At 39.7% G+C, this 11,074-nt stretch overlaps 1 protein-coding gene across 1 annotated transcript in view; it reads right to left on the bottom strand.

The window, feature by feature from the left end:
* Positions 1-11,074, bottom strand: part of AGBL4 (ATP/GTP binding protein like 4) — a 1,816,099-nt gene that overhangs the window by 1,754,418 nt on the left and 50,607 nt on the right. The window lies entirely within an intron of this gene.

The raw sequence follows: 11,074 nt of genomic DNA, 5'->3' as shown, positions 1-11,074 counted from the left end.
GTATCAATGTCATCTCCCTTATCCAGGGCACATGTTACCTGGTCATAGAAGGCGATGAGGTTGATCAGGCAAGACTGCCAGTCACAAAGCCATGTTGGCTGGCATTCAGTTGCTTGCCTTCTGTTAGTCTGGTGTTGATGGATCCCTTGACAATTTTCTCCAGGGACGGACTTCAGACTGATTGGTTTATAATTCCGCGGGTCATCCCTCCTCCCTTTCTTGAAAATAGGGACCACATTGGCTCTTTTCCAGTCTTTTGGGACCCCACCTGAGTGCCACAAGTTTTCACAAATCTTTGCCAAGGGGGATGCAATGATGTCTGCCAGCTCCTTCAAGACTCTTGGGTGCATTCTGTCTGGGCCCGCAGACTTGTGAATGTCCAGTTTCTCAAGGTGTCCCCTCACCTGATCTACATCAATTTGGGGCCCGTCATCTGCTCCCAGGATGGTTTGTGTCCTTTCTGACAGTGTGATCCCCTTGGGAGGGTGAAAAACCAATGCAAAAAAGTCATTTAGGAGATTGGACCTTTCCTAGGCATTGGATGTCAGTTGCCCCATTACATCTCACAGGGGCCCAATGCTATCTGTTCTTTTTTCGACTTCCTACATATCTGAAGAAGGACTTTTTGTTGTCCTTGATTCCTGTAGCTAGGCTGAGTTTGGTGTGAGCTTTGGCTTTTCTGGACCACTCTCTACAAGTGCAGGCAAGTGCTGAGTAGTCCTCTTTGGTGATGCTTCCCATTTTCCAACTGGTATAGGCTTCTCTTCTGAGTTTAATTAGGTCCAACAGTTCCTTGTTCAGCCAAGGGGGCTTCCTTGCCCATTGACTACATTTCTTGTGAACTGGAATGGCTTTCCTCTGTGCTTCAAAAATTTTTGTTTTTGAGAGATGACCATTCCTCATGTACTCCTTTTTCAAGGGAGTATGACCTCTAATTGCCTGACTGACCAAATCTCTGAGTTTGCAAAAGTCATCCTTCCCAAAGTTAAGGATTTCTGTTTCACTGAGGGGTTTGCCTGTTCTTCAGTGAACTAAGACGGTGGCCAATTCATGGTTGATGTCACCAAGCTTCCCCTCATATTTACACAGGGCAATTTTACCTCATCCAGTGGCAAAAAAGCAGGCAATGGACAAAAACTGCAGTTACACAGCAGCATACATGCCATTTAGGCACATAAAATGAAACAGGATCTAGTCCCTAAAGTTAGGATGCCAAAGCATCAAATTAGTAGAAAATGTTATCAGAGAACCAGTTGCCAGGAATGAATATGTACCTCAGGTTAGTTCCTGTATTACCAAAGAGGCCCATTTCAGCTTCAGTATACCAAAGGCCCCAGAGAAATGCCAGAATGCTCCAAAAGGTCCCCCATGAAGGCATGGAACTTCGAAGGGCAGATGCTGAAAATAGTTGTGGTTAGCAGTGGGCCTAAGCTATGGTGAGCAAGTATGGTGCTACAATCATTGTGTTAAAGCCACTGTTCCTTAGCCCCAGTTCATGAAGCTAGTGTTGCTACCCGGCATCCAACTACTATGGATCAGAGTTTGAAGGCAAAGCTCTTGAGAGACAGCTTTGCTGTCTGGAAATCAAGTAGGTCATAAATTATTAACAAGATAATAAATAAAGAATAACAACAACATCTGCAGTCCCAAAGAGGGAAGCAACCACAGAGGGAAATCAGAGAGCACATACTAGTGCATCATAATCAGAATATACTACCTGGTATCTGTTGCAGGGTGGAGAGCATAACTGAGGATTCTAACTTTGGTAAAGCCCAAAGTTCAACATATCATCATTAAAGTCTGTTTACAACCTATATGTCTCTAAGAATTGGTTTTAGGTGTAATTTCTTCCTACAAATTATGCTTTTGCAAGCAAACAAGATTACTACATACTGCTCAAAACATTACAAACCCATTACAAATTTCAAAGACTGAGTATTCATTATTGCCAAGTGTGCATTAGCTGCCTCATTTTTCTAATACTCTGCTACTTATTTAAATCACCATTTTGCAAAGACCTTGAGAATTCCTGAAGTACAAAAGGCAAACTACATTGTATTTTAACCTACCTTGGAGGATAAAGTAGGCAACTGTCAATCCTCTGGGTCATGTTGTACAATAAGTGGTCTATGACCATGACACCAAGACCTCTGATGTGTAAACCTAGACCAGAGTATGGAGGAGTGGAGGCTGCCCAAGACCTACCATTACTCTTTTACACCACTGAGAGAATCCAGAGGCCAAACTGAGTCCAGCTGCTCAGCGACTCAATGGCTGTAGCTTCTGCCAGAGAGCAACAAATAAAAACTGCTGCTCACTTCCTAATGACTTGGCAAGGGCTTACTTGTCAGGGTGATGTCCCTTAGCCTTTCTCCAACCAAGGAGTACCCACAAGGTAGTAGGGGCTAGGGTTTTGAGGCACCCCATACTCACCTCACTCTGGAGGTTGCAACATTGTGGTATTTTATAGCTGTTTTATAGGCACTACCCTAGTACAAGTAGCCCTACCATGTTGCCACCAGACCCTCACGTTAGATGCAGTTTAGTCATACCTAGGGCCATAATAAAGTATGACCTATTACTATATTGTCTTTTGGTAGCCAAACACATATATCCTAACACAGAGAACCCCAATTCCCCTATATTTCAATTGTGTATTTCATGGAACTCTTCAAAGACATGGGGTTCCAAATAATTTTTGCTTTTAAAAATAAATATGAAAGGCAATGGAAGGGCTTCAGATATTTTCTGACTCTAAAATCTTGAACACCAACTTTTATATCTAGTCAGGAATTCCCAGGCTAAGAGTTCAGTGTACCTACAATTAAAAATTTGACTTGTATTTCTTAAACCAGAAAATGGCTGATCCGATCAGCAAATGCAATGATGGACTTTTGCTCAAACTATCAAATCTAGACAGCATCTTTGCCAAGTCGGTCCAATATCCTATATACCTTTCTGACAGCAAATATACTTAACCACAAACCAGTATTATGTCTTCAAGGTAATTTACTTTCTTATCCATCTAAATTTGGTTGTCTGTTCTATTAGTGATCTAGTCCTCATAAAATCATTTCTGGCCTAAAAAAAAAATCTATTCCTGTTCAATGGAATAATTCTATTGCTCTTGTTATCTACTGATTAAAATATCTGATATAAACTCTATGATATTATTTACACTTAACCATTCAGACAAGCTAGATATATATTTTAGACGTTTCTGCAGATTAGACTGATGTACAGTTTCACAGCTCCTGCACTCCATCCAACAGTTTTCTATATGTAGTTTCAAGTCCTAGAATGGTTTTCCAAAAAAAAAAAAGTAACAACTTTTCTTTTATTTTCTTATAAATTGTTTTTCTACTTCCACAGGAACTGGAACTTGTTTTTTCAATGCTTAATAGTTTCCAGGCTCCTGCTTCTTCCTAGTCTTCTATTCTTTGTTCCAGCTATCACTCTCTAGTGAAAGTCTTCCTTGATTTCCCTTGTTACAACTACTTAAAGAATTTCCATCTTGTTTACAGCCTGTTTTTTCTGCAATTGACAATATATAATTCTTTAATATTACAAAATTGAATTACACTCGTTTATTTTTATATTATAGAACAAATTTACAACAGACTTGCTTAGCTGTACCCACTTGGGCACACACAAAACCCAAGCATTTGCCCTTATTAATGGATTTATTTAATGCTTAAATTTTCTGATTCAATCTTAAAATGTTATCTGGTTATTATTTTTTTCAGTCAGAAGTAATAATTTAAATATTGACATTTTAGACGGCATCAAGATGTTTTTGTCATCTATTATGGTTAGAATATTTTATTATATTTGAGTGTCTGTCCCAATTTTGTTATTTCATTTTGCCAAATCTAGAAGCATTTTGCTTTTATTTCAAAGTATTTCTATGTTTGTAGTAAATTAAACATTAATCTTTCTCTGCAAATGTCAAGTGATATTTAAATGTTTTTCTGGCAGATAAATGATTATTAATATTAATGCAATAAAATCACAGCTCTTTGTCCTTTCTTTGATATTTAAGAAAAAATTAAGAATGTCAAAACAGTTCTGCAAGAGAAAATTCATTGGTCTGCCATCCACTCTCCATTAGTCTGAGAGGTAAAAAATTACTGATCTTGTGAGACAATGTGCTTAGAGCATTCAGAAAGGGTTGAAAATGAATTACTCTCTCAGTGGTACAGGCTGTGTATCACTTCAGTGTGCAAACGACTTGTTAAAGATCATTTTAATTTAAAGCCCTTCTTTGTCATTCAAAAAGCTTTAGCACAATGAAAGAGTCTTTGTCACTTTCATAATTAGCCCCACTTGCATGAAATGAAAATAAAATCTGATCAGAAGTCCATGCAGGCAAGGTCATAAATCAAACAGAAAAGGGTCCACAAACTGTTCTGTGAGACATCCAAAGAAACACAAGTCTTACAATTGAAGCAGAGTGTTTGAGACCCACTCCCAGAAATACTGTACAAAGAAAAACAATAATATCTGTTTGACAGGCAAAATTTATCTCAATATTCTGTAACCCTATAAACACATTTTGCTCTTTAAGCACAAAAGCAATTTCAGCACCAAGGACAAGTCAGAAAGCCTAACCACTGTTAACATAGTGCTACTACCTTTTCCCAACCAAAGTCAAATTAATTTAACTTAATGCTCACTTCAAATTGTTGCAGTAAAAAATTCTAACACGATAATTGATACAGCTTTTGTGGGATATTAAACAAGAAAAATACATTAAAAGATAAAAGTCCTTAGAAGACAAAGTTAAAGTTGTATATATAAAATCAAAGGCATATGCTATAGATCAGCTAAGATAGAAACGGATTTTTTTATTCGTTTTATTTTCATTTACAGAATGAACATAAAAAGCTACTTGTGAAAGATGTCATAAAAATTTCAACTTTGGCCAGTCTTAGTGACAATGACAGCACATTTCTGCACTGAAACAGGGATGATCAACACACCAATACAAATCCAAACCACAAAAATTGGATTTCAGGAATGATGATTTAATCATAAAAATGTTGAGAGGCCACTAGTAACAGTGCATTGCAATCAACACTGTTTAATATGCACAATCAGGAAGCTGGCTCTGGTCAGGGTATAGATGCAGAAAAGATAAATTGTGATTTGGGGAAACACACGCTCCAAATTGTTTTGAGCAAGTAGCAGACTGGGTGACAAGACTTCTGCTATTAATTTTTGGCTCTTCCAGTAACTGGCTTGCTGTGAAGCTTTGAGAAACTCATTTTTCTGGGTCTCAGTTTACCCCTCTGTAAAGCTGATATAATAATAATTATGCCTGCTGTAGATGAGTGCTTTGAAATTTGACTAGGTAATATTTGTAAAACCACCTTATGATCTTCAGAAGACAGGACAGATAGTATTGCTGAACTATATCCAAACTTATACATACAACAGAATTAAAAAGACAAAGAAAAAAAACACCTACAAGCCAAGAACAAACCTGAAAATTTAAGCCTGAATGGTGTTTTTTTCTATCAAGAAAGCAACACCTCTTGAAGTTCTGTAGTATTGATATTGAGATTCAAATATTAATCTGCAAAATACTATATTAAATAATACCTGTATTTTCTCACATATCCCAGGCACCTTTTCCCCAAAAATCAGTCTTCCAAATTAAGGTGCATGTCTTAAGCAGGGTAGCTGATTTTCTGCCCACAATAGAAGCATGGAGATCCTGTAAGATGGCTGTTGCTTCTGTTCCTTCTCTTCCCAGCTGCATGGACAGAGAAGCAGAATCCAGCAGCAGCAGATTCAGTGGGGTGCAGTGGTGCAGTCACATCCCACTTTGATTCCTGCTCCACCTTAAGTTTGAGATCAACTGCCCAGCAGCAGTAGTGGTATTTCTATTTAGGCAGTGCTTAAGGAGTCAGTTGACTTTGAGGCTCATTATAATCTACCTGATTCCTACTAATTGCTCTTCACTCCACAGGTATTAATGGCCCTCTCTCCCTTTTAATCTCTCTCACGCCCTCTTTTTTCCCCTCTCACGCTATCTTTTTTCAGCAATTTTGCTGTCTGTTAGCTACTCCTGGTCTTTATTCTCCTATTTTACAGCTCTGCAAATTGTTTTAGCTGTTTTCAAAATCCCAGATCTCCCCATAGAGACCAGTCTTCAGCAGCAACTACTGTTTCAGAGTTGAAGGGACAATTGTATATACACATCCACTTTTGTATGATTAAATATATACAATTGTGTTTGCTCAAATACAGTGAGGCTTTCTTCTGAACCCTCTCCTCCCATTGACCACATGAAGAGAACATAGGGTACCATAGAAGGTACTTGATTTACAAAGACTTCAAACTTCTCCTCTTCCTAGAGGCGCAATGTCCACTAGCAAAATCTCATAGTTTCATAGTGCTTACGGTTGGAAGGGACATAAACAGATCATCAGATCTGACTCCCTACCCCGGGCAGGAACAAGTGCAGGGTCATAACACCCCAACCAAATATCTGTTCAGCCTCCACTTAAAGACCCCCAAAATCTCAGTCTCTCTAACATATGGAAACTGGCTTGTTTCACTTTTATCTTCATAAATTGTAAGTAGGGATGACAAACATTCTCATACAATATTAACATTAATTCTCCCACTTAACTGTAATGAAGACAAAAGAAAAACAGCACCCAGACCTCTATCAAATTTGGCCCACACAGAAATAATGTTTTACCTGACCCTAGAAAAACAATCAGTGGGTGCATCTATGTGATATATTTACTGCAGACTACACTGAAAGTCTCATGTCTACACATGTGGACCCATTAAGCTGCAGGAAATGAATTACTCTGCAGCAGGGTAGTACTTGTGAATGCAAGTACTTTCCTGATGCAGTTTGCTACTCCGCAGCAATGCATGTGTAGATACTGATGCAGCTGGCTGGGGCATGAGGGTGCTTCAGTGCAGGGGCTGACTGCTAGCTAGCCCTGCACTGGAGTATCCTCATGCCCCAGCCAGCCCCTCTGCAGCATGTACAGCCAAGTCAAAGCAGCCCCAGGCTGGCAGTGTGACCCCTGGGGCCCCCTGCCAGCTGGGGCTGCTCTGACCCAGCTCAAAGTGCTGCAGTCCTGGGCACACATGTAAACATGGCACCCAAGAGCAATAAGTGCCAACATTTATTGTTTCACCCTTGCATTCCTAGGCGTTTTCTTCCCCCATTATTATAAGGCTCCTGTTCAGCCAGAGAGGAGGGTGGCAGTCAGCCTCAGAACTTCTACTTGCTCATAAAATGATTAGATACATAGCATTATCCCCCAGTACAAGCTTTGAGCTGAGATGTCTTGATTTTTTTAATGTTTTTGAAGGCCTCACAGAGCCTGACTTTCTAAACAGCTTAGTTCTGCTGCTACTCAAAACTAGCTCTTTTTTGGCATTCTGAGATGGTAATGCTAATATGCTTCTTTTTTAATGTAGCAACCTGAAGATATATCAAGCCCCTTGAATGCAAATGGGTTAAAAAACCTGTATATTCTACTTTTGCTACTTTACCCTGACCGTGAGCCTGTATGAAGGTCATTTTACATTGAAAATTAATCTTAAAACAATTCTTCAGTCTCACATAAAAAGGTGTTACAGCATTCATATAAGTCTTTGGTAGTTACAGCATATAGAAAAGTAACTACAAGATATAAGGGTTAATTAAAATTACTTTTTAAAAATCCGTTCAGGGTTAATTGTAATTATGCATTTTACTATAACCCATATGCATGCACTTTACAACATGTTGGTTGTGATTTATAAAAGAATCCTAGTATATTAAATTTATTACAAGGATTTATTAGATTAGGAAACATTATCTGAGCAATTACATCAAAATAATTGGCATCCTAAAAAGTACCTAATGAATCATTTGTGTTTCCTGATTTTAATAATATTACTGGATTTACCTTTTAAAGCTTTAGCTTATTTTTTTAGAAAGAACACAGTGGTATTATGATGTGTCAGTGCTATACCAACGTTAATAAAATCTTCAAATAAAAGAGGTATGTATTAATTCCTTTCATGTCATTAGGTGCCAGTCAGATGAATCAAAAGCAGAAGAAAAACCTCTGTTGAGCTCGATCTACATGCTCAAGAGGTTCACTGTCAACTTCATACCCTAAGCACAGTGATGTCAGTATGTATATTCCATACCTGAGTGACAGTTTTCCTCACCTTTTGCACATGGGACAGGCAGGGAGCTGCCTGGCAGCTGCAGAAGGAGTATTAGGCCATGTTTCATAGTAAATTTACCATGTTCTAGAGAGGTATCCTCAAGCCTGCTTGGCTAATCCAGGTAGGCTGCCTCCTCAGCCAGTAGTAGTATAGCGACATCTGAGTGGTGCTGCATGCATGTTCATTCGCATAGGGGTGGGATAACTGACACTCACTCAAGAGTGCTTTTTAATCCCATCTAAAGCACTATACTGAAGCTAATCTGAATCTAGTTTAACAGACAAATTGCCCGGAGTAGAGCATTATGCCTCAGGATACTACTCTGAAACACAGTGGGCATGTCTACCCACGCACAGTTACTGCACAGTAACTGAAAATTACTGCATAGTACAGGCATGTGTCTACACAACCGTACAGTGCAGTAACTATAGTGATTAAGCCAACTTGCATATAAATATGCTACCTGCATGATGCATGATACAGGTAGCAAATTTACACCTGAGTAGTTACTGTGCAGTAAGGCACATGGGACTTGGTAGTCCCAAGTCAGTCCACACAGCATTACTGCGCTGTAACACCTGCGCATGTAGATGCCTGCATAAAAACCGCTTATTGCACAGTAACTTACTGCTCAGTAAATGCAAGTTTAGACACAACCAGTAAGTTTATTATATATGGCATGACCTTAGTTATACAAGACCCCAGTAACTTTCAAAACTCATGTGTGGAATAGGTCCAATGTCTATGGTTGTTATGAGAAGTATTTCTATTTTAAGAGATTAAAAGGATTTGTAATTTGAGACCCAAGGGCTGTTGGGGATAGTTTACTGGCAGGGGAGGTAATGGCAAACATTTATTTTATATATAAAATTGTTTAAAAAGAACAGAGAACAAAACAGATCAATTTCTGGGAAAGAGAAATCCAAAATAATACAGGTCATCATGGCTTGATATAAATACATTTTTAAATTGTTTTGAATCATCATATTGATTTTATTTTTAAGTTCGTAGGCCCATTTCTAAAAACTGCTCAATCCCAGAAGAGGTGTCTGCCTAACCAGAAGAGCCCAACACAGCAGGGAATTTGTCATCACGTGATGTTATCCTTTTTTCTCACTGTATGTTACATCAGATTGCTGTATTTTGCCTTTTGTTAGGCCAGAGCTTATCCTGAAACAGGATCCACATGGACAGATCTTTGCCTGCCCAGCTCCAATTGAACTCAATAGTTTGCAATACAGGACCTGCCCATAGGGATCTGTCTGCAGGACTAGAAACTCACCCAGTTTTTTCAGAGAAGGAACTATGTCTGCCTATTCATTTTTAAAACTTCTGGTATAAAATGGGATCCAATGCTGATTAGCAACCTGTAGTATTATCACTGTACAAACAACAATAATAAATATTCAGTATTTATTACATCCCTTTCTGATATCCTTTCTGATAATATCAATTTAATGTTAACATTCACAAATAAGTTGAGCTTTATTTGGTTGAGTTTTCTTTGTTCTGCAATAGCTCCTTTGGACACACAAGGCAGCTCTTAAGTCTAGATGAATCTAGATAAAGCATTCACAGTAGAATCTTCCTGACCTACTTAATATGTGCATCTTCTAACTCTCTGCACACTTATATTTCTCACACAGAAATGTATATTTTCTCAAATAATATAACAAAATATATATTAGTTCATTATGAAGCCACACAGAAAATTAAGACTACACTATAATTATCAAAATTATAATTATAATTATCAAAACAGGGAAGAATTGCTGGGGAATGTAGTGGATGGCAACTTGGAAGCAGCAACCAGACGATGGTAGATTCATAGATTGTAAGGGGGCTGAAAGGGACCTCGCAAGATCATCAGGTCCAGCCCCCATGCACTGGGCAGGAAAGACAACTGGGGTCAGGTGACCCCAGTAAGGTGACTGTCCAGTCTCCTTTTGAAGATTTCCAGGGTAGATGATTGCACCACTTCTGGAGGGAGTTTATTCCACAGTCTGGACACTCTAACTGTGAAGAAGTTTATCCTAATGTTGAGCCTGAAATGGTCTTCCAGGAGTTTGTGGCCTAAAAGGCCACAACCCAATGGAGAGGGGAGTTCAGGACGAGTGGTTGCTCTTCAAGGGAGCAATCCTGGATGCGCAAGCAAAGTCCATCCCGTCCCGGAGGAAAGGCAGCAAAAGGGCACAGCAGCCCCCTTGGCTCTCCAGGGAACAGGTGGACCTCCTGCATCTTAAAAGGAAGACCTACAAAGGATGGAGGACTGGAACCACCACCAAGGAGGAATACTCTGCTTTAGTCCAGACTCGCAGAGAGCAAATCAGGAAAGCCAAGGCTGCGATGGAACTCCAGCTAGCTACAAATATCAAGGAAAATAAAAAGTCCTTTTTTAGATATGTGGGGAGCCGGACAAAAAGCAAGGGCAACACTGGAACCCTGCTAAACAAAACGGGGCAACTGACAACTGACGCCTAGGAAAACACGAACTTGCTAAATGGGTACTTTGCATCAGTTTTTCATCAGCTCCATGGGACAGCCCTGCCCACTATGGGTCAGGGGGGCCTGGGCAAGGGAGATTCCTTGCCCCCCCATCGAAGCTGACCTTGTGAAGGAACACCTCGACAGGCTGGATACCTTCAAAGTCAGCCGGCCCTGATGGGTTACACCCAAGGGTACTCAGGGAGCTGGCGAGCATCATAGCTCAGCCCCGGCATGGATCTTTGAGAGTTCTTGGTGCTCTGGTGAAGTGCCTGATGATTGGAAGAAAGTCAATGTCATGCCTATCTTCAAGAAAGGGAGGAAAGTAGATCCGGCAAACTACAGGCCCATCAGCCTGACCTCTATCCTGGGGAAGGTCTTGGAAAAGATTATCAAG

Source organism: Gavialis gangeticus, unplaced genomic scaffold (assembly GCF_001723915.1).
Source record: "Gavialis gangeticus isolate Ggan-Ray unplaced genomic scaffold, GavGan_comp1, whole genome shotgun sequence".
NCBI classification, from domain to species: Eukaryota; Metazoa; Chordata; order Crocodylia; family Gavialidae; genus Gavialis; species Gavialis gangeticus.
This window is presented reverse-complemented; position numbering and strand designations above follow the sequence as displayed.